Source organism: Emydura macquarii, unplaced genomic scaffold (genome assembly GCF_026122565.2).
Source record: "Emydura macquarii macquarii isolate MOO-44397 ecotype Brisbane River unplaced genomic scaffold, CSIRO-AGI_Emac_v2 contig_3395, whole genome shotgun sequence".
Classification (NCBI taxonomy): domain Eukaryota; kingdom Metazoa; phylum Chordata; order Testudines; family Chelidae; genus Emydura; species Emydura macquarii.
Genome location: NW_027133532.1, coordinates 26,022 through 52,700, shown reverse-complemented (window position 1 = coordinate 52,700; position 26,679 = coordinate 26,022). Strand labels below are relative to the sequence as shown.

The window sequence follows — 26,679 nt, the reverse complement described above, 5'->3', positions numbered from 1 at the left end:
GGAGGGCAGGGGAAGTGATCACTCTCCTGTGCTTAAACTTTGCGCAAGTCACAGGTCGTATGAACAAAGGAACTAAGAAAAGAACGACCTAAAATTTTGATGAAACCCCATTGTCTAGGCGCTGAAGGGGAGAAAAAATTTACAGTTGACACATTTTGATCATCTCTAGTTAACACCCTAGTTTACCCTGAAATGGTAAACTGTTTAGGGTAGGAACTGTCTGTTAACTTCATGTATGCACAACACCCAGCACAATGGGGCCATAATCCTGGTTGAGACACCAACAGAGACAAGAACACAGGACTTGCCAGACTGGATCAGCCCAGGGGCCCATCTACCCCGGTATCCTGTCTCCACCAATGGCTGACACCAGCCCTCCAAAGGAAGGCATCGCTAACATTGCACAAGGCAGACATGAAATAATCTGCCCACTGGGAAAGGTTCTTCCTGCCTCCCTTCAGTTAGAGGATGGGGTTCATGCCCTGAAGCAGGAGGGCTAGATCCCTGCCCGAACTCTTGGACATTTTTAACATTCGCTGTTATAACTCCAGACACCCTTTGTGGCTTCCCCAGGCCTTCAAATACTTGTGGCTTAGCTTTCTGGGCAGCCAGTAGGACGCCGAATGGCACCATCCAGCCAAGCTTGAGGGATGGCGGTGAGAGGCCTGGGCCATGGGGCTGTTTGCTGGCTGGGATGTCCCTGCGCTGGAGTGGAACAGCTGGCACCATTAGCCGTCTGACCTAGCAGGAAATGGGGCTGAGCTTTTCCAAAGTGATCGGTCATTTGAGGGGCCCAGTTTGCGACACCTTAAAGGGATAGAAAGTGCCGAGCATCCGCCCTTTGCACATCGCCCATTTCAAAGCAACTTCAGCTGGACACCTGCGAACTGTGGGAGCCAAAGTCACCAGTAGCGCCAAAAAATCTGGGCCGTAATTATTCTGTGGGGACAACCAGGAGGAGATGGGCTGGAATAAGTCAGGGAAGGAAGTAAACTAAATATTAGTGGGCAAAAACCTTCCTGTCCATGAAATGGGTCCAGCCGGGTGTGCCCAAGGGAAGGCTGGAGAGACCCATCACTCAGGACATTGCAAACCATGGCTCTGAACCCGGGCACACACGCCCGTGTGTAACTTTATTCACAACTTTATCCCATTGCAGTCACTGGGTCTGCTCACTTGTGTACACTTAGGCAGCTGTGTAAGTTTTTGCTGGCTCACGGCTCAGGCTGGATGAATCACTCAGAATCAGCTACAAGGGGGATAACCCTGCATTGGTCCCTAGGGGAGTGGCTGCATGAACGTGTGGGATTTTTTCCCTTCTGTAATTTCTCTGTGGGAGTTTGCATTTGGTCACTTCCGTGCAACAGACTCACCTTCACCACCAGAAGGAGCCCTCTGTGTTCATATCCCTGGAGCAGTGGGTGTGCACATTCAACCTTTGTTTCCGAGGGAGATAAGATTTTAAATATAGTTAGAGTGGGAAAGATCAGGTGTTTATCAGTAAATGTTGAACTCACCATGCACACACACAGTGATGAAATGTATTTCCATCGGTGATGATAGACATTTATAGACAGGTAAAGTTAGAAAAATGGTACTTGAGACCTTCATTAGAGTTCAATTAAGAGTAAAATTACTACATACGATGCTGACAGTTTGTGTTTTCACTTAACGTTTGTGCTTTACAGTTAACTTTTTTAGTTCAAAATCTACTGTCATTAATTAGTTATTGTCTCACCCTCCCCGTAGTCCGACCCCCCCCCCCCACGTTATGTCTTACAGCTGTTAAAATTTAAATCAATATAATTAATAAAAAATGTTTAAAACCCATCCTTTTGCACAACTGAAAATTTAAATAGATGACAATAGAAAAACAATGCTTAAAAATAAACATGGATGTTCTCCTTCAAAACTGTAAAATAATAAAAATCAAATGCTGCCGAATCTAAAACTGCTTCATTAGTTTTGTAAGACGTGAGATTGTTTCCAGCTAACAAGATGTAAGTCGAAACTCATGTAAATGGCTAAGGAGCAGACCTGAGCCTCCAGGACAATGGCTGGTGTAAACATCTGATGGCTCAGGCAGCCAGATGTCCTCTTAGTGATTCTAATTCCAATGAGAACAGCACATTTGCTTTTAAGAGTTTCGGTCTCATCTGCCATCTATCTTCTTTCTCCACCCCACCCCCCACCCTGAGTGTAACCCTAGCATCCTTGATGTAAGCAGAGTGATTAAAAGTGTCTCTGCTTGTATGTAACGACCATGATCGCTGCTGTTCTCTCCGGATGGGACAATGTCTGTATTTGTAAGTGAATAGATAAAGAATTTAAACGTGCTATGTAATCGATAAGAAAGCGTATATAACTGACCACTGTAACACCAGGAAGCTGAAGCTGATTTATCCGACTTCCCGGTATGGTGAATAAACCTCTTCAGTATTGTCTGTGCTGCCTGATTCTTGGAGAAAGAATCCTTCGTGCTTTACACGGCAATTTTTGTATCTAACTTTTCAGTGTGTTTCATTTCTTGCCTTCATTCATTTCACTCTTTCCACTGTGAACCCTGGTCCTGAAAACCTTTGAAAACCCACCAGGCTTTGCTCACTTGGATTCAGTGTGACTACTCCCGTGTTTAAAGCTAAGCATGCAATGTTGTCAACCACTCGTGATTTTATCATGTGTCTTGTCATAGTTGGTGTTTTTCTTAATGTCTGCACAGGGGTCACTGGGGGCAGGATGGGAAGGGGTCACAGGGCTGCAGGGTTCGCAGTAACAGAGGTAATACAGCTGCCAGCTCTCTCTTTCCTCAGCTGTGCTGACTCTGCAGGCCGAACAAGAGAGAACTGTCAGTGAAGGCCATTTCTGAAGTCACTGTTCAGAACGTAGCTGCTCTGTAAGTGATTTCCCTCGCTGTTGCTGAGCCAGCTTCTGCTTGTGCCTCTGGGCCCCTGTCGTGGGCTGGGGGTGCCGCGGAGAAGAGTTTATATGGAGAATGGGAAAATCCAGAGTATCGCAGTAAATACAGTGCAGACAGGTTAGGGAGGGGTCTAAGCATCCCACTTCAGGGCATGAGCAGAGGTGTGTGTTGGGGGAGGGGTTGTGTCCCTTTGTGGCCCCTCCCTCCTTTCCTGCCCAGGGCGACCCTTCTCCTGCCCCCCTCCCCAAACTTAAGTCCTAAAAAAATTATCATATCTTTTAGCAGGGCCTGCGGCTGACTCAGGTGGGGCTGGTGGAAAATGGAGCACTTCTGCCTCCCCTTCACGTGATCAGAAACAGAAAGTTCAGGAAAGCAACCGGCCGAGAAATGAAGCTGCCTGCCCAGTTTATATATCTTGTCCAGATATGTATATCTAACCGCCATACCCCCTTCCCTCCCCAAATTAAGCAGTCAAACTCCGCCTATGTCTCCCTGGCAATCACTATGGACTATCACGGAGGTTGGTGGGGACACCGAGATCAGAATCCAGCTCTGATTCCTCTGAGGGCAGGTTTACACAGGGGTCACTGAGACCAGAATCCAGCCCATAATCCTCCAGAATCCATCCAGTCCTCCAGGCTGGGCCATTTCTGCTCTGTACGTTGCTTTGCGGTCACATATTTGAAGTGGTGGACACCAACTTTTGGTTCTTGTAGGGGGTCAATGGCAGGAGGGAGGGAGATTCAAGGGGTCAGTGTGTGTGAAGATCGTGGGCCTGTCATATGCCCCCAGCTTTGGATGAACAAGTAATGGTGGAAGTGCAACTGACAGCAATTCAGTGTCAGAAACTTGCCTTCTGCAGTTGGGGAATTATCTGTTTTCCACTTCCCCCCTGCAAACCAAACACAGCTGCCTCATTGTCCTTCCTGCCAGTCTATTCTAAGCAGCTGCCCTGGTCCCCTGTGGCTGTAGCTGGCCCTGCCTGTGCAGTGAAGGTAAGAGTTACCCTGGGGCTGCACCCTGCTGGCATGAACTGCCCTCTCCATGCCCCAGCTGCCTCCTAGAGGTATCCTAGGGATGGGGCCCACTGGAGTGAATGGAACGGCTCTCCTGACACTTCCGTTGCATTTAGCAGCAGCCCCTCTGTCACACTGCGGGGCCTAGAGTCAGGCACCCAGCAAAGCAGCTGGGTTTTCACAGGGGCTCATGCTCCACAAGCGCTCAGCGTAGCCCAGGTTGTGCTCATGACTCTGCTACAGCCCTGGGATTATTAACACACCTGCCCTTCAGCTCAGCAGTGCAATGAGGTGCACTCAGAACAAACCCCTGGCTGGGTTACGAGGGGGATTGAACCTGGCACTTTCAGAACAAAAAGCAGCTGTCTCAATAGATTGAGCCATAGGCCCACATCTGCAAGGCAGGCAGCAAGCAGCAAACTCCTGTCTGGTGTCTCCGCGAGAGGAAGGCAAAGCCACGCTGCATCAGCCTGGGTTAGGCAGCGGGTCTGAAAACCAGGCCACTCTCATTTATGGGCTGAGGGAGCTGACCTGCTTTCGGTGCTTGGGTTTGAAAGCTGCTGGTCTCCGCTGCTGAAAGCTGTCAGCCCAGCAAGCCCCAGCATCTCCGCCGCCGAGACCTGCTAAAGTGGTGATGTTTGCACCAGCGGTTCTAATTCCAGCCAATGCTGCGGTAAGCGACATTCTGGAGGAGCGCGTGCGGGAGTTTCCTCTTTTGGGTGTGATGCTTCCCTCTGGCCTGTTCCCTTTTCACATAAAACGAGGAAGCAAAATATTGAGGGTTTTTTTTTTCTCTGATTGCACAGAGGGCTTGTATCCAGGGCTTCTGTGTGAAAGGTCCCCAACCTGAAATTGTGAAGATTTCAAGAAAACAATTTATCCCCTTATAAATAATAACAAACATTTGCATGGGAAAATCCCCTTCCTAGGAGAAGCTGAGGGTGGGTGTCAAAATAAAGCGCACAGTTAAGGTTAAGGTTTTCTCAAGGTTATTTTTAGTAAAAGTCCTGGACAGGTCACAGGTTGCCGTGAATTTTTGTGCATTGCCCATGACCTGTCTGTGCCTTTTACTAAAAATAACAGGACGGCAGCTGGGGGCGGAGGAGGGGCACAGCGGTTGGCCTGTTCCTGGCTCCAGGGACCCCCGCCGTCAGCCGCTACCAGTGGTTGTGATCCTGGAGTTCAGAGCTGCCACAGGTGGCGGAGGGATCCCAGAGCTCCGAGGTCCGCTCAGCGTCCTGGCCTGCGCTTCTCCTCTCCCCTCCCAGCCTCTGGCTGCTCTGTCGTTAACTCTGCCCTGCTCTCGGCCCAGCCAGCTCCTGCTCACACAGAGAACGGGGTGGGGGGGGTCCTTGCTGCCCTGGGCGTGTTAGCCTCTCCCCACTGGCCCTGGGGGCTCTCTGTCTCAGGGCCCTGCTTCCACCTCGACCCTTCCCCTTTGGTGCTGAGAGATGCCAACCAAAAGGACCCACTAGGTTTCAGCGAGGGGCCAGCCGTCCCCTTACATCTGTACCAATTAGAGTGAGCAGATGTCCTGATTTTATAGGGACAGTCCCGATATTTGGGGCTTTTTCTTACATAGGCGCCTGACCCGCTTTTTGACTCCTTGTCATCTGGTCACCCTGGTACCAGTAGAAGCCCCTTTAGCCCAGTACAGCTGCAGGCAGGCTGGGGAGCCGAGCAGTGCAGTGAACGCTGCAGCAGGACTGTCTACATCCAGTCGCCAGCTAGATTCAGTTCCGCCTGGACTGCCGGCCTCACTGGCCCCTGCCATGTTATCGGCGCCAGAGACGGTTGGCTCGGATCCCACTGCAGAGCTTGGCTCCCTGCCACCCGGGCATGGTCCTGTAGCACTTGGCAGAGCAGTGGTTTTGTTTTGGCTCCAGTCCTCAGTGATTCCCTTACATTCTTGTTTCGGTTGCAATCCCCTGGACCATGATAGGCTGATCAGAGCCGGGCGGAGCTGTGGGCCAGTATAAACCTGCCTCTCTTGGTGGGTACGCACTGTAAGAGAGATGTCTCTGTGTGTGAGTGGCACAGCCCTGCAAACCCAGTCTGAGCAGACTCAATCTTTTCGTCGCTGTCAGCTGGGTGGCTGCTGATCAGGTGAGCCGGGAAGCTGTGAACTGGGGCGGGGGGTACCTGCCTGGGGAGCTTTCTGGGGAAGTGGAGTTGGGCTGGTTCCATTCGGTTTCTCCCCTACTTTGTCTTTACGAATCTAGTTTAGCTCCCAGCTCATTTGCCCTGAGGATCTATGAGGGGCTGGTTACAAGGTGGCTTCTATGGGGCTGGGGGCAGGTGCAATACCCCCGGGCAGGCCTTAGACGAGGTGTCTGGATGTGTCTACACTGCGAAGTGAGGTGGGTTCTTATCCCTTAACCCCCCTGCAGGAGACAGGGTTGTTTGCTCTGTACTCAGACCCTGGTTGCTGGCTCTGTTCGATGCATTTGCTCTTTTGCTGTGGCTGCCTGCTGCCCAGAGCTGCTGGGTTCACTGGCTGTCTCTGGGATCCCATTGTGTCATTCTGGAGCTGTCTGTGCCTGCAGATAAGGACCCTCCTGCTAACGACCTGCTCTGTAAGAGCAGATACACAGAGACCCTCTGCAGAGTGCCTGTCGCTGCATTGGCTGGGCGCTAGTTACCGATTATTAAATTGCTGCCCTTGTGTGTGTGTGGCGGTGTGCGTGTGTGTGTGTGGGGCGGGATGTGTGTGTGTGCTGTTAGTCTGCAAGGATCTAATATGTGATTTGCAAATGAAACTCACCACGATCTGTGTAGCCTGGATCCTGGGAGCAGGGCAGAGGGGCGCTGTGAGGAAGATGAGCTGCTCCTTTAATTGCGCAATGAGAAGCGACACAGGAGGAGGTTGGGGGCAGCTCTAGACAGCTCTGCAGTGGCAGAGACCAAAATCTGAGGACAACGCTGCTTTCCTTAGCCTGGTAATTTCTTGCAGACTGCTGGAAGAAAGCGACCCTCAGGGTGTGTCTACACCACACGCTAAGCGCAGGCTCTGACTCAGCTTTGAGCGCAAACCCCCTTCTGTCCACACACACCACCAATCAGTCTGATTCAGGTCTGGGATCCTAGCACCCACCTGCAGTCTGGATCTGCACCTGAATTCTGTTCAGCTCCAAGCCCTGTCATTTCGCAGTGTGGACGCAGCTCAAGCTGCAGACCCATTAGAAGGTCCCAGGGCCAGGAATTGCAAGCCCAGGTTTATAATGAAATGTGGATTCTCAAGCAGGGGCTCGGACACAACGAGTCCAGCAGCCCGGGTCCCACAGAGCTGGGTTTGCAGTGTAGACGCACCTTTGGTGATTTGTTGGCACCATCACAGACCAGCTGCAATTGCTACTGGGTTGACGTTGATGCGAGTGTGTAACAGGGAGGGGAGAATTCTAACCTGGCAGCATTTTATACCCACTAGGCAGGGGGCAGTGACCATCCGAGGGGTCGGGCAGGGGAGAAACGGGTTCCCTGCATGCGCCCAGGAGACTGGTATTGGAGAAACTGCTGCATTTTCTGCCGCCCACATTCCTGCCTTTGCAGCATTTTATAACCCAAAATACGACTATTAGGCACTTCCCAGCTGGCTGAGGTAGCAGTTGCCCCCTTCCCCAATTACCCACTGATCTGCTGTTACCCCCAGGGAGCTGTGAGAAGCCGGGGCTGTTTGTTTAGCTGCCTTTTATTGGGTGCATTGTTGTAGCCGTTCATTTATTGCCCAGCTGATTGGCCAATAAACATTTCATTGCCAGTATGGGCCAGATGCTGTCAAGACCGTTCTGCAACGCCTCTCGTTCTGTTCCCCTCAAAAGCCGGATCTGCACCACTTCCCTCCGCCTCAAAAGTGCAGCAAATTGCTGATCAGAGGCAATGCGTTTTCACAAAAGGCACAGCTAGCCTGTGGAACTCCCTGCCACAAGATCTCTTGGATCATTCCTCTTTTCTGAACCCTGCCAGCTCTTGGCATTTAGAGGGATAACGGGACCATCCAGCGTTATCACAGTCAGTATTGCAAAGTAACCTGGAGTGGGAAGGGCTCTAAACCCTCCTGTGGCAAGGTGCAAGCCCCAGCTTCTAACCAAGGGGGTGTGGGAGGAATCTGTCCTGGGGGCAGGTTATTCCATCACTGTGCACTGCAGCGGTGTCCTGCCCTTGTTCCAAACCAGCTGGGTGCTGGCGGCTATGGAAGATGGGGTGCTCACCTCAGATCTACTCAGCTGACAGCTCTGCTGCTCTCAGAAGGCTCAGCTGGGAATCTCTGTGTCTGGTGCTGCTCTCCCAGTCTCTGTCCTGCCGTGGTGCTGGGACTTCATGGGGCATCCCCCAAGGGCAGGAAGCGGGAATGGCCCAACCGCATGTGACATTCCAGGCTCTCCCATTGAACAATAACTACTTCTTGTAAACTACTTGCATTAGGGGGAAGCGATCACTGCTGTCACTTCAGGTGTGTCTGTAACAACTGCACAAACAGACACAATGACACAGAGCTGGGCGTCTGGCCCCATTAACTCCAGAGGGATTCACACCAGCCGGGGATCTGCCCTGCTCTCTGCACATGGCGGTAACTCCAGTCCAGCACATGCATCCGTGTGGTTACGTTTGTCAAGTGCTTTGGGATCCTTCAGATGAAAATGGCTGTGGAGAAGGGGTTGGCCCGGCTTTGAGCAGGGGGTTGGACTAGACACCCCCTGAGGTCCTGCCAACCCTCATCTTCCAGGATTCTATGAAACCAGGGCAGTGCTAGCACTGTCAGCTGTAAACCACCCTGCTGTGCCGGGCTATGTGCTGAGCCAGAATAACCCTGACCCTTCTCCCCACAGGCAAACCCTCAAATACAGAGCAGACGGGGCTTCAGTGGAAAGAAACCAAACAAAGATGATTCAGCAACCTGGAATTGGTTTGGTCAGCGCCTGCTAAGGCCAGGGTGACCCTGGGGATAAAAGCAGTGTCAGGGATACCTCAGTTCATTCAAATACAGTCACTCACAGCCTGGCTGGTTGGGGTATTCGGGCAAAACTCACAATCAAATTACATTTGAAAGGGGGTTTCTCTGATCACTGCACGTAGCCAAGCTGCGCTTGAGCCGCAATCGAGGGAGCTGCCTTGAAGTTGTGCTTCAGAAGGGCTGGGCCAGCACTGCCAGACCCACTGTGAACAGGGCCTTAGTGACGGCAGGAAGGTGCTTCACGTGTGAGCATGTCTCCGGTTCTGGAGTCCACGTCTCGTTCCCAGACAGTGGAGATGTCGGATGGGTCGTTGTCTCCTCCTGAGCAGAAAGGTTCAGATCCAATCCTGGGTTCCCAGGAAACCGAAACAAAACAAATGGGAACAACTCTAGTGACCATCGTTTGTTGTCCTTGTTGTGCTTGTTGTGCTTGTTGTGCAGGTAGAGTCACCTCTTTGGGATCTTCTCACACCTCTCCTGTCCACATAGAACTTGCATTGACTCACCTGATGGTCTTTGTCTCCCCCTTGTGGCTGGGCCATGTAAAGGAGACTTAAGTCAGCTATTCCCTGCAATACACTACTGCCGTGTTTGTTTTCCAACCTTTTCCCATCTGTGTCCCCCTAAAATATTTTGACCGGTGGTGCAGACCTCTTTGGAAATCCCAGACCCAGTTTCCAGACTCCCAGGATTCTGCAGACCACAGGCTGAAAGCCTTTAGCTCAGACAGGAGCCGTCTGTGTCTTTAGATCCCGAGATCCCTGCTTAAATCCCTACATCTTCACTCCACTTTCTCCTTCAGTGCTAGACAGGCTGGTCACATTTCCATCAACATCTTCTGGGTGGAAAATGCTGAATTGAACAGGACCATTTTTCCCCACAACTTTTTTTTTGTTCAAATTTTTCACGGTTTCAAGGTGAAGCAATGCAAACCTTCATTTCAGATGGAAACATTTTTGTTTTAGGAGCAATTTTCTGTTTGAAAATAGGAGAAGAATCAATTTTGTATTTAAAATTTCAGGGTCTGCTTCCCCTCCCTCCCCCAATTCTCTTCCTTTTTATATAAACATTTTTTCATTGGAAACATTTTCACTGGGCAGGGGAAATCTCTGGAAACAAAAAACACATAAAAGGGAGGCGGGGGGAAACTTTCCTCTTATTTGGTGTGATAAGGTTTGGCCAAGTGGCTATGGGAGAGTCACATATTTGTAGTCCGGGAAGTGGGCGGGCCACTGCTAAAGGCCCCTCCCCCAGCCTAAGGGGAGGAGTCACTGAGCCCAGGACACAACTGTTGGTGGGGACAACTAATGAAAAAACAGGACGGGGCGTGAGGGTTAAAGGGTGAAACAGAGGGAACCGGAAGGGGACACTGAGCAGAGAACCCCGGCCAGCGCCCACTGCTCCTGCCGGCAGATATGTGAGCCTCAGATAAGTCAGAGCCCTGTTCCCAGCCAGCTGGGAAGGGGTAACCTTAGGTCAATGAGACCAGCTGGGGCTAATTAAGGCCCCACCTAAGACCTGTTCAAAGCTCTTGCTCCAGTCAGAGGCTGGGGGAGTTTAGAGCAGAGCAGAGGCGAGGCGAGGTGAGGCGAGGTAGATGAGGGGGGCAGAACCACAGATGGGGAAAGCTGCCACTACCAGGAGGGTGGCTACTAAAGCCCGGGGGGGCAGCGTGGGGGAGCAGCCCAGGGTAAAGTCTGTAGTGGTTTAGGGGAGCCGGCAGCGGGAGGCTGCTGCCAGCAGGGCCCTGGGCTGGTGTCTGAAATAGAGGCTGGGCTGGGACACCCCCCACCGGCTGCAGCTGGAACAGCCAAAGCTCTGCCCAGAGAAGGGGTGAAGACCCCCCGGGCCCAGCCAGGGCCATAGGCTACGGCGAGGGCTGACTGCTGAGGGAAGCGCCGGACCCAGGGGTGCTGGGCAGACCCCACATCAAGCGCCACAGCCCATTGGGATGAAAAATTGCCCTTCATCCTCTCAACTTCTTGCTGCATCTGCAAAATATCCTGGTTTTAAAGCAGCTCCAGCTGATGCTGTTCATGGTCGCAGGGCCCAGCCCTCCTGCTGTCGCCCCAGCGTGAGCATTAACGGCTTTTTCTATGACAGGTTTGCTGTGTTGCTTAAAAGCATGGGCAAGTCATCACTGGAGAATTCTCATCGGCATCGGCATTGGCATAGGCATCGGCATCGGCATCGGCAAGTTTGTCCCGCCAGTTGAGTCTGGAGCCCGCAGTGACCCCGTCTCTGTGTCTTACATTCAGTGCTGGAAATGTCACAATCCCACCCGTCTTCTTCTCCCCTCCCCCCCCACAGCCCAGCCCTGCTGCAATAGTCACATCAGACTCTGCTGAGCCCTGGGCTTTTCTCTGGGCTCTCCCCACCCCCAGTGCCCAGCTCCCACTGGCTATGGGCTGGTGCTGCCGTGTCACCTGAACACAGCTGGTTACCCAGGGCTGCGAGTCACCGTGTCACCCCCACTCTCCCAGCTGCCCAGTTAGTCTGTGTTTATTGCAAAGGCCTAAAACGGCTAAAAGCAGCAAGCGGAATGATGAGTCGTCCATCCCGAGAACGGTCAGCGCCTTGCACGCCTGGCTGGTGGCTAAAATGTCACTCTACGAATAGCATAAGTGGCCTCTCCCACTGGGCCTGCTTTAGAAAGTACAATTTTGTGCCCACAGCACCCGGCCCTGGTGTCCTTCCCCCCAGACCAGCCCTGGCCATGCAGGTGCCGAAGTGCCAGTTGTGCAGGTGCAATCAAGTGTCTCAATGGCAGAGTCTGGCAGGAGGCAAAATTGGGGCCGCAGCGAATGAGATGGGCTGGAAAAGGGAAACATGGTTAGGTTCAAACTCCACCTTCCACTGTGGAGACTCTATGTGTGCATGTGTGTGTGCGTGCATGCATGGTGTTCCCTGTTGTGGTGTCACTGAAGGACTTGTTCCCATGACCGCAGAGGGAGAAGAGCAAATCTTTTACCCTGTTACTTTCTCATCCACAGCAATGCAACATAAGCCATGCCCAGACAGCTGGGTCGGGTACCTAGGGAAGTGTTACTATTTCTCTGAGGCTGAAGCGAACTGGACCTCCAGCCAGAGCAACTGCTCTGCATTCGGGGCCTCCCTGGCTGTGATCGACACCCAGCAGGAAATGGTGAGCTGCACAGGACGGGGTGACAAAGGCGGTTTTATGCTGGGTTTGTCCTAGGGCTGACATGGCCCCAGCTGCTGCTTGAATTTAGGGCAACTTCCCACCGCCACTTCTACAGCCCAGATTAGCTGAGTGTTTTGTTTCAGCCTGGTTCAACATTCAACATCGTCTGTGATTCTTCGTGGGAGTTGTAGTTTGGTTGTTTTTTGCCCCCATTCACTTCTGTGTGCCAGGGTCCCTGGCTGGACTACATCTCCCATGATGCACCAGGTAGCTCAGCCAATAGGAAAATTATGGTGCATTATAGGAGATGTAGTCTGGGGGAACCAACTCATAGAGGAGAATGGAGGTAGGAGGCACCCGAACTACAGCTCTCATGAGGTACCCTGGTAGCTCAGCTGGCTACAGACTGATGTTGAACTGACCTGAAACAATTGGAAAATGGAAAATTGAAAAATGTCAGCAAAATTAACACTTACCTTTGGAAAAATTCATTTTTGCAGAAAACACACTTTCCGTCACAGAAATATTTTGATGGAAAATCTCCCGCCAGCTCTGCTAACGACAACAGACTAGTCTTAGCATGATGTCCACACCTGGACTGATTTCCCTGGAGTTCATGGAGCGGGTGGGTGTTGTCTGTGAGTCTGGGTTGTCATTTCTTGGTGTAGAATTCCCAGCCCTGACCACCTGCCCAGCACCCTGCGTAGCAGCTCAGAGAATCCAGTGCACACCTGCCATGGTGTGTAATGCACATTGATTTTTATTTTGGTAACACAGGATTTCATGATGCGCTATAAAGGCCCCTCTGACTATTGGATCGGCCTCCACAGGGAACCGGGCCAGCCCTGGAAATGGACCAACGGCACCGAATTCAACCACTGGTGAGTCCCTCTCAGTTCTGTTAACTCAGTGAATGATGCAGCTCGCGTTTAAAATGGAAGACTGGCCCTGGGGTTAAGGTCCTGGGCTGTGACCTGGGGAATTTGGGTTTAGTTCCTACCTTGAGTGACTTGCTCAGGGCTGGATTCTCACTGCTAGGTGAAACTGATCTAATGGTTGTGTAGGCTTTTTTTTTTTTCAAAATTATGTATTTGTTGCTGTTGCAGGTTTCCAATAGCAGGAGCAGAAACGTGTGCTTTTATTAACGGCAACAGTATTTCCAGTTCCAGCTGCTCCAAGAAGCAACGCTGGATCTGCAGCAAATGAGCGGAGAAAACAGAAGGCAAAGCAAAGTGACCGTAACCTCGAGGGGGAGCATGACCCCAATGGGGACAACGCTGGGGAGAAGGGCCCTGCCCCCTAGCGCCTGGGGGGGTGTGACCACCATCAAAGCAGGGGTCTGACTCTCTCTGTCCCTGCAGCATTTAATAAATGGCATTTGCTTTGAACCATACGCATCGATCAGTGGGTCAGGAAAATGTCTAGTGCAGGGAGAGCCCCCGGAGTGGGAGTACCCAAGCCCCTGAGCTAAGTGACCCAGACAAGGCTGGGGGTTGAGGCCCCCAGGAATCCTGGGCCCAGCCTTGTTGGGGTTCCAGGGACCCCACCCCACAGGAAAGTGGGAGGGGAGCCTTCGAGGTCAGGCCGGCCTCTGGGTAAAGGGAGGGGGAGCAGGATTCAGATCCTTTCACTAGCCAACTCCAGCGGGGTCATGTATGAGACTGGAAAGTTCCCCACAGTAATGGGACCGTTCCCCGCTTACACATACACTATCCATACGCTAGCACAGGCAACTGCCCTGTCCGTCAGGGCTGGCGGAAGAGGAAGGCCTGGGGGACAAAAGGCCAGGCTCCTCGCGCTGGCACAGAGAAGTGAATCTTTTGATGTGGAAACTGGAAGGGGATCAGCCCCCCTGCTGTGTCCTTGTCTTCCCCTCTGCCTGCTGGAGAAGGGGCTGCCCCGATGGAGGGGAAATTCTGCCCATGGGGGGTGATGTTCTCTCAGAGAAGGGCGCTGATGGGGGAAGGGTTTTTCTCCAGTCTCTGCCTATAAAGGGCAGGGCTCAGCACTGATGTCTCCTCCCTGGGAAAGGCCATGTGTGTCCTGAGCTTCCTGCAATGGGTGAGATCACACAGCTGGGCTGTTCGTTCTGGCCATGCACAATCCCGGGAACAATTCCTGCTTAGACAAAGTGTGAACAGTTGCAGACACGCCCCAACCACCCTGCCCAGCATCTTGTATGACAGCAGCAGCTCTAGGCACCAGTTGAGATCAGGGCCCCGTTGGGCCGGGCTCTGCACAGACACACAGTGAGCCAGGCCCTGCCCCAAGGAGTTCACAATCTAAATAGCAAGGACAGAGGCTGGGAGGGGAAACTGAGGCACAGAGAAGGCAAATGCCGTGTCAACAGTCACGTGACGGGTCAGAGGCAGGAATACCCCAGGGCTCCTGAATCCCAAGCCAGGGATCTCCGTGCTCCGGGGCCCGTCAAGAAGCAGCACACTCAGCGGTTGGGCGGTTTCACAGGAAGCTTTAATGTGCGTGTGTTGATCATAATCACTAGCGGAGCCGGTGCCAGGCAGGAGCAAACGAAGCGATTCTGTAGGGGCTGCAGCAGCTCCAGGGGCCCTGCTCACATTTTATGATAAGAACTTGTCTGAGTATGGGGGGGGTCCGAAAAAATTCCTGCGTGGGGCCCCCAGGGGCCAGCACCCCCACTGCTACTGCCTCTGACCTATCGCTGTCAGCAGATCTCACCATGCGTCACAAAGGAAAGTCAGGACCATCCACGTTTCACAGCTGGGGAAAGTGCAGCACAAAGGCTGTGTCTACACGGCAGTACAAAGTGGAGTACAAAGGCTGTGTCTACACGGCAGGTCGGTATCTGGGGCTGGCCTGGATCAGCTGCTGTGGCCTTGTGCTAAGGCACTGGCAGTTTAATGGCTGGAGCCTGAGCTCTGGGACCCCGTGAGGCTGGAGTCCCTGGGCCAGGATCCCCAGCTGGCCACTAGCTTGAAGACACTGGAGCTGTGCGGATTTACCCGCCCCGGGGCAGATTTCTCTCTCCCAGTGCCGGGAGCTGGGATAAATTTCCCCCTGACTGTGCAGAGCCTTAGTCCCGATGGCTCCATCCCTGCCTCTGCAGCCCTGCAACTCCTGCTGCAATGTGCAATGGCAGAGTGTGGAGTCATTGTCCTATAGGTGGAGGGGGGATGGGGGCCACGACTCCTGGGTTCTAGCCCCAGCTCTGTGAGAGGGGAGGGGCGTGTGGGTGAGAGGGAGGGGGCTGGGAGCCAGGACTCCTGGGTTCCATTTTTCTCTTTGCCACCAATTCTCCGTGTGATCCTGGGCCAGTCAGTTTCTGTGTCTCGGTTTCCCAGGGGTGAAATGGGGCTAACGGTGCAGCCCCCTGAGGTCACTGCTGTACCCTGCTCAGAGCAGGACGGCATCTCGCTGGCAAATCCACTGCAATGCAGAGCTGCAGCTGTCCGAACGAATCTGATTCCCCTTCACCGTCCCACAGCTGTTCTCTTCAGCCTGGCCTAGCTCCGGGAATCTGCAGGACAAAGCAGAGGGCCCCTGTCAGCGCGGGTGGGTCCATCACACTCAGTCGCTGGCGGCTCTTCCCTGCTCTAACAGGACCCGCGGCCGGCCTCTCCTCCAGCTCTGCCCTGGGGGGCTGCCCCCTCTCCACCGCTGTCAGGGGCCTGGCCGGGGTCTGTAACGGCCTCTCCCTGCCCAGATCCCAGGGATCTGCTCCATCCTCATCCTCCTGCTGCGCTAGACCCTGCCCATCCCCCTCTCCTGCTCCTCATCTCTTCCCTACAGGGCTGTGCAGACGCTGCCCCCTCCACCTCCCCTCCTGCCTCCCTGGCTGCCCTGTTCTCCCCTCCTCCCCTGTCCCATGCACCAGAGGATCCCCAGGGCTCTGGCCTGGACCCTTTGCTCCGGCCTGGGCCCAGGGCTCCAGCCACCACCTCTGCGCTGGGGGACGCACAAATGTCTCCCTGCCCCACGGCCCTGTCTGCTCCCGCCCAGCCCCCCTCTCAGCCGGGCTCCCCATCACCCCTCCTGGGTCCCAGCATTGTCTGACACTGAGCCCGGCTGAGATCCCGACCTTCCCCCAAACCTCCCCCGGCCCCTTCCGCCCGCAGAGGGGAGGGAAAGTGTTTGACTCAAGGAATCACTCACGGGGTGAGATCCAGCTGGGAGCCGTCCAGCCAGGCCCAGGCCTTCTGCGGGGAGGGGACGGACAGTCCGACCCAGAGACGAATTGTGCCTTGGGTCAGGTCCTTCAGCAACTCCTGCAGTGAGCGTGCGACAGGCAGCTGGTGAGTGTAACTCTCTGGTCTTGCACATCCAAGTCTGCATCTACGTCAGCCCCACAACTACAGGCTGTCGTGTCCGTCTGGCAATCCCCATGCACAGCTGTCTGTCCATCCCTCCCTTCACATACCTCGCTCGCTCACACCCAGCCCCTGCGTCCAGCTGAGCTGCGTTTGGCACACACTGAGTGGGGAGGCTAACGGTGGCTGAGAGCCGCCTTTGTCCTCCCACCTCCCCTTCCCCCCCGGATCCTCAGGCTAGTGATGTAGGCTGTGCTTGTCAAAGATGCCTAAGGGGTTCAGACACCCTGTTATTAACAATTAATGGGAAGGGAGTGTCCAAACACCCTAGGCAGCCAGGAAAATCTAAGCCTGAAAATGTATCTGAATGAGCCCCTTGGCCTCTGTTCCCAGGGCCCATCCCTGCAGGGGCAGCTCCAGCGGGATGTTATCGTCCCTTTACCAGCTCCTCCCGGTCCCGGATCACCAGCAGCTGAGAGCCCCTCGCTGAGCAGTCGGCGCAGCTCTTGCTCCACGTGTTACTGTCTCTGGAGACCCAGTAGCACTTGTCCCCGCGCAACCTCCAGTCCGTGGGGCAGAGTTTGCACCCAGAGCCCCCTGGAGAGAGAGAAGCGTCACTAATGCTCTGAGCACCCCGAGCCTCAGTCCTGGCCACCCCCTTCCTGCAGCTGGGGCAGGGATGGGGGTAAAATGTTTTTAAATCCACTTTGTGCTGCCTGAAATCTGGGGCTGTGCAGGCCCCTGCCTGGCTCCTGGTGTCAGTTAGAGCAGCCTCGGGGCTGCTCTGCCTTATCCATTGCTGCCTTGTGGGCCCTGGGAAGCAGAGAATACCCACAGTGCACTGCGCTCTAGCCACATCCCCAGTCTGCCCCCTACACAGGGGGCTGGGAGCAGGGCAGGTGCAGGGCCCTTATCCCAGCTTCACATCATCTAGGGAGGCCTGTGCAGGGGGGGGTCTCATGGGGTGTCTGCATCCATTGCAAAGCCACTTTACAGGCCAGAGTGGCCTAGAAGGGGCTAGGACAACGGAAGACGTGTTAGTGGAAATCTAGCCGGGTATGGGGGAGGGGAGGGGAGGGGATGCGGGGGCTGGGGAGCCCAGCAGAGGAAGTGGGATCCCAGGGCTGTCAGGGGATGGGGAGGGACGGTGAGTCCATGACACAGTCTCTCCGCTGGGACCCGACGCCGCTCTGCAAACGTGGCCATCCCGGTGCTGGATTATTTCAAAACCCGCCTGTGGGGTCCCCACTTGTGTGTACCTGGCACGGCCACTAGATGTCGCTGCCCCACACGGTCTCGGCCCAGCCCCACGCCCAGCCCCAGCCGAGGCGGCTGCAGTGACAGACGGGCACCGAGTGCAGGGGGCGGCGTGTCAGGCATGGGACGGGCATGGGCCGAGTGGGGCTGGGGGGGAGGAGGGGTAGGTGGGTGCAGCCAGCAGGGGGCGGCGTGTCCCTGCTCTGTGTAAAGGGTCTATTAGCCCCTCACTGAAACGTAGTGGGTCTTTTGGAAGCAGGACCCTGGGACAGACACAGCCCCCAGGACCAGTGGGGAGAGGCCAGCTCAGGTCAGCCTGATTGACAGGGCGGGCAGGCCAATGAGGGAGCCAGGAGGGTGCAGGGAAGCCCAGCCCTGGGTGTGAGCTGCAGCTGCATGGCTGGGGCAGAACTGAGGGGAGCTAAGGACAAAGCAGCAGCAGCTGGAAGAGGAGCACAGAAAAGCTGAATGGAGCCGAGCTGACCCGACCCACAGCAGCAGAGCAGGGGGCATCCCAGAGCCAAGCACAGCTGCATGGAGCAGAGCGAGCTGGGGCAGGAGCCGTCTGGAGCCGGGTGTGGTGAGCAGCTGGGCAGAGCGAAGGGGACTCTGGGAGTGTGCGGCTCCTGGCAGAGCAGGGGCTGACTCTGCATCCCTGCAGCGTAGCCAGGGCCTGGACAGTGGGTCTGCGACGTGTGACAGACTGTGCACCCCACAGACCCTGTGCGTGGTGCCCCGGGCCAGGGGCAGTGCTGGGGGTTTGCCTTTCACCCTTCTCCTCTTTTCTTATTGTATACTTGATTTGGTTGCTGTTTGTGTAACACATTGTGTTGCTTTGCAGTGTGTGCACTGATCAGTGGGTCAGGGAAGCGCCCAGCGCGGAGTTAGACCCGGAGTGGGGACACCCAACCCCTGCCCTAGGGGACCACGGCAAGATTGGGGGTTGAGCCCCTGGAATCCTGGGTCCAGCCTTGTCGGGGTTACAGGCACCCCACCACACAGGGGAGCGGGAGGGGAGCCCTCGAGGTCAGGTGGGGCCTCTGGGTAAAGAGAGTGGGAGCAGGGACTCAGATCCTTTTGCTAGCCAACTCTACCGGGGCAGTGTCCAAGCAAGGGAAGTTCCCCACATTCCCCCGCTTACATCTGCACCAGCCCCACAGCCTGGGACGGCAGCTGGGTTTCCACGGGCAGCGCCCGGGGCGGAGGGCAGCTCAGAGACACACGAGCCGGGGTTACCTGCTGGGCCGGGCTGGGCCGGGTGGCACAGACTTTGGGTCAGCTGGGATCGGAAACGCGTTGCAGCCGGGCGCTGCATTCTGCTGTGCAGGTGTCTCTGCTCCCAGGGGGTGTCGATGTGTCTCCGCTCCCAGCTCCGTGGCTATCGGGGGCTGCCGGGGTCTGTCCCTTCTCGGACGCCAGCTTGGAAACTGCAAAGCAGCGTCGGTTTGAGTGAGAGCGACCGGTCGATGTTACGGGGTTTGCTGGGTAAAAGCACCAGCAGAGAATCGTGCAGAGACACCGGACCTGGCCCGAAGCCCCTTCAGCCTCCTCTCCTCTGACTCTAATGGGCTTCGGGGCAGCTCCACAGGGGCACGTTCTAAAAAAATGTCTAGCATTGAAAGTCACTGGGAATCAGGTGCCTAAATCCCTTGGGCCCCTTTGCAAACCCAGCCAGTGTTGCCACCCTTTCTCAGCATCAAAACACCCCCCGAACTGGCTGCATCGGGGTTGTCCGACTGGATCAGCCCTGGGGCCCCGTCTAACCTGGTATCCCACCTCCAAGGGCAGACAGCCCCAGCTGCTTCCGAGGAACTAGCAAAACCCAGACTAGGACCCTCCCTGCCCAGCCGTTAGCGGTTGATTGATGCGCTGAAGCAGAAGAGTTTATAGCCCCTGTCAAAGCTCTTGGTTGCTTTCTAACCCTCTGTCTCTTCTTGTTCCCTGTGTAAGTGTCCTGATCCTACGCTGAGCCCTGCTAAACTCATGGCCTGAATGAGAGCTAGTGGCAGTGAGTTCCGCAGGCTAATTGGGTCTGGTGTGAATGAACATCAGTTTCAAATTTTCCACCTCTCAATGGTCCTGGCTGTCCCTCCCCCACTGTAGCTTCCACGCTGCAGACGGACGCACCTGGATGGATAAAGATACAGCCTTTGGCGACTCACCACACACCACCAGCAATAGCACAGCCAGTGCCAGGATGATATTCCCAACCCCTAGCGCGACCTGAGGCCAGTGAGGCCACTGACGGGAACCTGTAATGAAACACAAGCAAAGCCAGGCTGGATTCAGGCCCAGCCGCTCTAAATCCTATCCTCAGGCCCCAGCTTCTAGAGTCAGGTGATTGTACCAGAGTCCGACCTTTTATTTAAAAGAGCAAAGCCATTTTTGTGAGCCATTCCCAGGAGCTGTAGATTCCTTGTTCTAGTGTATAAGTGAGATAGAGGTAGAGAGAAATTGTTCCTTTGCTGTTATGATAATGCCCTAGCGCTGTTTAGTGGGGCATGAGTGGACTCCATCTTGTTAGTTTCTTGAAAGAAGCGCTTTCCTGCAACTTGTACTATTGAATCTAAAATTATCTGGATGACTTCTCTGTGTGTGAGTCAGGAATGTATGGAAGATCTTGAAGCACCTATAGCGAGGAGTCAGGTAAAAAAGATCAAGGGCTTTGTTTTGTGGCTGGTAGAAGATGACCAGGAAACAAACAAACAAACCCAGTAAAATTGGAAGCCTGTTTAAAAAGAAAAAGTGAAATTCAATATGAATGCTTCCAGCCACAGGATGTGTGTTTGGAAACCGCAGAAGACAAATGCCACTGTGCTGTTAACTCTTTTGCCACTAATAACTGTTTGTGTACGCAGGTGATCACTGTGTGTGTCTCAGAAGCTGGTGTTCTCTGCTTCCTGTTAGCGACACACATCAAGTAGATAATAATCCTCGTGGAAACAGATGTTTTTGTGGTATTGTAGCGAGTAGGGGATGTGATTTTGAATGTCAAGTGCCTGAAGCTAGATACACTCAGTTAAAAGTGGTGAACGCTTTTTATTCTGCTGTGAAACCTGGGCCACTTGCAATGAGTTTGACTGGTTTACAAATGTCGCTTGTCCATCCTAATGTGCAGAACCGGCTGCACAGCCAGACAGGAAGGGCGCAGAGTCCTGGTTATTGTGCCTCAGAATGTCAAAGTGGGTATTTGCAAGAACTGGCCAGGATCTAAGAGATGAGTGTGAGGTATTGTTGCAATGGCTCCCCACTGACATGGGGATCTTGGATTTGGCTTTGTGTCCCATGGTAGTGATTTTGGGGTTCCAAATAACAGAGGTTCTCTTTAGCAGCTCATGGGATGCTGGGTCCGGTGCAAAATTTGGGAACGTTCCCTGCCAGAGGAGCCAGTGGCTACTGCCGCCCTCGCTCTGTCCTGGAAGGGAATATGCTGAACCTGTCACCCCTCTCTCCACGGGGAGATGACGCTCGTCAGTTGCCGGGCTGGTTGCTGAGCGTGGGATGCCTAGAAGATCATTTGCCAGGTCTCAGGTGAGAGCCTTGCGCTTTCCTCGGATCACAGCTCGGGCGCATCCAGACGAAAGGTGAGGGCAGGTATGGAAAGGCCCTTCTATAAAAAGTGACCTTCCAAGGCAGGGAACTGTGTGGGGAAATGTGGATGAGCATATCTGTTGCTAGCAGTAGCCAAAATCAGTCGGCCTTTCTGCAGGCCTGCGCAGCTACGGGAGAACTAAGCCAGGAGGGGAGGGGGCTTTTTGCTCTCTCTTTGCCTGACTCTGCACCCCTCCCTGATGCTCTGGTGGACGTCACGTGATCCCTGTTTAAACAACAACAAAAAAAGACCAATACGCGTCTTTCTAAATGCCCTCATGGGACGGGCACCCACAGCCAGAGGGATCTGATCCATCATCTGCCACCCATTGCTGATCCTTTTACTATTCAGCTGTTTATGCCTTGTGATAATCTGCTGCTGGATGAGAAAATCGTATCTTAAACTGAAAGCACAAGCTCAGAATGCCTGTCGGTGTGTCGCCCGGAGACAATTCTCCAAGGGGTGACCCACTCAGTACATTGGAACTGAAGGGGCAAAAGGGGGAGGATGTGAGCCATCCCCAGGAGCTGTAGATATTAGTGTACAAGTGAGATGCAGGTAGAGAGAAATTTTCCCTTTACTGTTATGATAATGGCACAGCGCTGTTAGTGGGGCATGAGTGGACTCCATCGTGTCAGTTTCTTGAAGTGAGCGCTTTCCTGAAACTTGTACTATGGGACCTAAAATTATCTGGATGAATTCTCTGTGTGTGAGTCAGGAATGTATGTGCAGGGCATGAAAAGACACCAACCTAAACTGCTCTGCCACCAGAAAGGGGAGTGAAGACACCGACTGCCCCATCCTAACCCTGAAGGCCCAAGAATACCTACCAAAGACCCTACCCTGCAAATAAAGGACCCTAAATTACATAAGGATCCACCCTGGGAAGAAGGAAAGCACAGAACTAAGAGAACAGTCATGCCTGCAATTAGCTGGTGATTAACAGCTACACTGAACCCAGGGCAGCAGGACACAGCCAGGCCCATAGACTGACATGAGAGCAGCAAGTATCAAAGATGGGTAAAAACATGGAAACTTTGGGTCTCGTTCTGCAATTGTCATCTTGGAGCATCAGATTCACGTCTGACAGAGGCCTGGCTCCTTCCTTATGCCCAAACTTGCTGGCCACTAGACTGGCTTGAACAAAACATAAAAGGACTGGTAATTATATCACACCAGCGTGCAGAACTTTAGGAACGTGTGTGTGAATGTGACGGCTTTTTGCTATTCTTACATGTACAATAAATGGGGCCTGTTGCCTTGTCGCCCTGAATAAGATCCTGCTAGTCTTTTCTGTTACAAGTTTAACAGTTTTAGTCCTCACGGCTGGGGAAATGTGACCCGCGTGTTACTGACGCAGCAACACTGCCTGGGTCTGCAGAGAACCTGAAACAATTGCTCTGAGAGCAGGGCTCTGCTCCATGAATCCCAAGCCCCATTGCTCTGCAGTTCCCGCACACCCCACTTGGTTTCTATTACCAGATACGGGCAGGAAATGAGATCTAGTAGGTTGGAGCAGGAGGGCTGGATTCCTGGACTCCTGGGTTCTAGCCCCAACTCTCGGAAGCGAGTGAGGGTTAATAGTTTAGAGCAGGGGAGGGTTGGGAGCCAGGACTCCTGGGTTCAATTCCCAGCTCTTGAAAAGGAGTGGGGTCTAGTTGGTATGTCCTCATCAAAGGCTTTTCCCTGTTCCATGCCTCAGTTTCCCCTATTTGACCCACCTTTTTGGCTTCTAGAGGGGCGCGCTCCCTCTCTCACGTGATCGGAGGCTGCAGGACCCCCCATGCTCTTTACCTCCATCTATGGCACTAATCCACCCCGTAACATAATTTGCCCATCGGGATGCCAGCCCCTGCTCTGACCCAGCTTCCGGGACATGGAGACCACAGGGAGGACGAGGGGCTGAAATCCCTACCTTGGGTCCCGGCTGGGGACGGACCACCCGAGCCGCCCTTCTTGGTCCGCAGGTTCAGTGCCATGTAGCCCTCCTCGTCCTCCATCGTCCCTGAGTGAGAGGAGGTGGAAATGGTGCGGCTGGGAGTTGTGGGGGTGGAGGTGAGGGGCTGGGCTGTGATATCACACAGGAAGTTGAGAGCCAGATGGTTGATGGGGTGATGGTCAGAGGCTTCGGCCAGAATTTCCTCTCTGCTGTAGCGGAGGTTGGCGCTGTCATGAAAGCTCTCACCCAGCAGCGGACACCCCCCCAAGAGGGATCAGCTGCCCTGATGCCTGGGTGAGGGGCACAGTGTAAAAAAATCTGAGCTCTCTAGACAGGGTCAGATTCGGGCCAATGATCGACCACCCAGACCAGGATCGGGCCCAGCACATGTGCAAGCGAGTGGTTTTCCAGAGGGATCAACGCCTCCTCCCAGTCCAGGATCCAGTGAGTGCCTGCACACCTTATACAGACAGAGGAAGACAGCTCAGAGGGCTGGGGTGAGACTGATCTCCCCTCTGGGCATGCAGTTCCCAGCTACACCCCTAGGGGACGGCCAGTCAACCATCAGGAAGGGGAGAGCGTGGTGTGTGCGGCTCCGGTGTGACAATCTGCATGGGATCCCAGCAACAATGGCCACCCTAGTCGGGGAGGAGTGGGGTTTAGTGGTTAGAGCAGGCAGGCTGGGCTCCAAGATGCATGGGTTTTATCCAGGGTCTGGGGGGCTAGAGCAGGGGGGCTGGGAGCCAGGTGTTCAGAGGGGAGTAAGGGGTCTGTAGGATCAAGCCCCTTGAGCTGTTTCTTGTCCAGTAACACCCAGCTCCATGCAACCCCCCGCCCTCCCCCAGACCCTCCCTGGGGCAGCAATGCCAGCCCTGACCCTGCTGCTGGGACACGCACCCCATGGATAAGGAGAGCAGGGGAGGGGAGGGGAGGAGGTTTCAGTCACTACCTTGTTCCCAGCTGGGGAAGGGCCACCCAGGCTGCCTCCCTGGGGCCGCGCGTCCAGACCCGTGTCACCCTCCTCGTCCTGCATGGAGAGCAGCAATGGCGCTACCAGGGGAGCGGGTGTGGGGCCGAGCCGCCCTCCTGCTGGAGCGGAAGCACACACACCTCTGAGAGGGGCCGGGGTGTGAGGCTGCACAGGAAACTGAGTCACTGCCCCAGCATGTGCGGGCGGCGGGGAGGGGCTGGTCAGCCCCACGGCTCTCAGCTGCGTCTCCCTGCTGGGGCTGATGCTGGCTCAGCTGCATGCCCCCGGCGATGGCTGCCCCAGCCCCGTGCAGCTGCAGTCGCCCTGAGCCCAGGGTGAGGGGCTCCATCTGTCTGGCTGGGGTGTCTCTGCCCCCATCACTACAGCCTCTGAGGCCGTGTCTACACTAGACAATCTGTGCACCTGTGTTACGCCGACTTTCAGCCAGCGTTGTGATGCCAGCGGTGCTGATGCAGACTCTGCTCTCCTTACGGCGACGGATGCGTCTTCACTCCAAGCCCTGCCACCGACCTGCGGGGCAGTGTGAGGAGCTGAGAGACCCAGCGCTCCGCTCCCTGGGGGCTGCCTTCCCCCCACACTCCCTGGTCCCGGGGCCTAAGCCAGTCCCAGCTCCCAGCTGAGAGGCAGGCGACAGACGCCTGCACCCTGGTCAGAGCCACCCACCGCCCGGGTTCTCAGCCGGGGCAGCAGGCACAAAACACAGCAGCCGGAAAACACAAATGACTGAGTGCTACAGAACCTCTGGCTGCCCTCCCCAGGCACTGCCAGGCTGGATGGGACCTGGCGTCCCCCTCGCCCAGTGTCCTGTCTGCGACGGATGATCTGCCCTGGGGCGCGTCCTCTCCTAACGAGCTGGGCAGCTCCGGCAGTGAAGAGAGCCCAGCTGCTGCCAACACTCCGCACACTTTGCCTGGCGTTGCGGGGTGTAAATGTGCACAGTGTGGACGCACGCTGCCCCCTGCTGCTGGCAGAGCTGAACTCTCCAGGCTGATTTCTACCCGCCGCGCTTCCGCTTGTGTTAGTGAAGGCAGGTCGAAGATCGCCCTGAGCGCTGCCCTTCGGGTAGCTCTTAGATCCTGCTGGACTTCGTTCCACAGCCCTGTCCGGCCTCCAGCGTACGTCTACACTGCAAAATACCCCAGAAAACCAGAACGTGTGGTAGCACCTCCCCAGCTCATGCGACAGGGCTAAGAATAGCCATGTAGACATTCCCACTTGGGCTGGAGATTGGAGCCTGAGAGCCCCCCCAGGTTTCAGAGTCTGAGCGGGAACGTCTACACGGCTATTTTACAGCCCTCTAGCACAAGGCCCACAAACCAGAGTCGGTAGACCCAGGTTCTGAGACTCGCAGCTGCAGGGTTTTGTGGGGTTTTTTTGCACTGTAGACGTACTCCGAGAAACCTCTGTCTTCTGCTCAAGGGGATGCAGATAAAGCTGGGTAAATAATGGATTCTCTTGTAGATAGGATGGCAATTCTGAAAAATAATATTAACAATACAATTCATTTTGGGTTGAACCAGAAAATGAAACCTTGAAATTTTTGGCAAATCACAAAAATTGAAAAATAAATACAATTTGGGGGCGAATTAACCATTTTGTTGTATCCAGAATGAACCGTGGTGTTTTCATTTTGAGCATTTGCTCAATAAATTTAAAGGAAGTTTTTGAAACTAGAAGTCACCTGAAAACAAATAAAAAACCAAAAACAAAAATCAAAACATTTTCTTGAAAAAGCATCCAAACGAAACATTTTGACTTTTTTTTTTTTTTTGGTGTTTGTTTTTCTATTTTTACTGAAACCATTTGGCAAAACTGACATGAATTTGCCAAATGTCTTGGTGTCGCTGATTCTGCATTTATCTCAGGGGGAAAAAACTCTGTGTGTGAAAAATTTCACCCAGCTCTATACACAGAGCCGTGGTTTCAGACAGTTCTCTTGTGGCAGTCTGGCACAGATGTGGAGTTGAGTTTTTAGCTGCCCTGGGACCCATCCATTAAGTGCATTGGGAGATCTTAGGCTTCATGGGATAATCTCTAGGGTACCAGTGCAGAGAGTGGAGGACGGTAACTCCTATTTCTAAGCAAACACTGTTAGGATGTGAGTTGCTGGCTTCATGCCCAGAGAGACTGCATGGCTGAAGTACATTTGGAAGGTAACCGGGACATACATTGATGCAGCCAGTAATCAGTACCATCAACCCCAAATGTTCGAAAGTCATGAATCTCTTCCCAAAATAATGATTTTGGCTTAAAAATTGTGAGTTTTTTTTTAAAAATGTTAGGGAGTACTTTTATTTGACTTGTGGTTTCTGAACATTTAATGCCCACTCTGGCTCTGTTTTCAAGCTTTTCTGTGGAACCATTAAGGCTAAAAATATGCTTTATAAAATGATTAGATTCTTATTAGGTTAGATTCTTATATGATCACTTGACTCCAGGAGCCGGAGCTATAAGAAAAGCACCAAATCCTGTGAGAATTGTGAGAGCTGGCAACATGACACACTGATATTATCAAAGGTGTGGTACTAGCGTAATGCTATTCTCAAATAATATAATCAGATTTAATTCCTACACTGACAACCTTT

The 26,679-nt window shown here is 53.9% G+C and overlaps 1 pseudogene; it reads right to left on the bottom strand.

The window, feature by feature from the left end:
- Positions 1-15,401: 15,401 nt before the first annotated feature.
- Positions 15,402-23,164, bottom strand: LOC137144191 (killer cell lectin-like receptor subfamily F member 1; annotated as a pseudogene).
- Between the last annotated feature and the right edge of the window lie 3,515 nt (positions 23,165-26,679).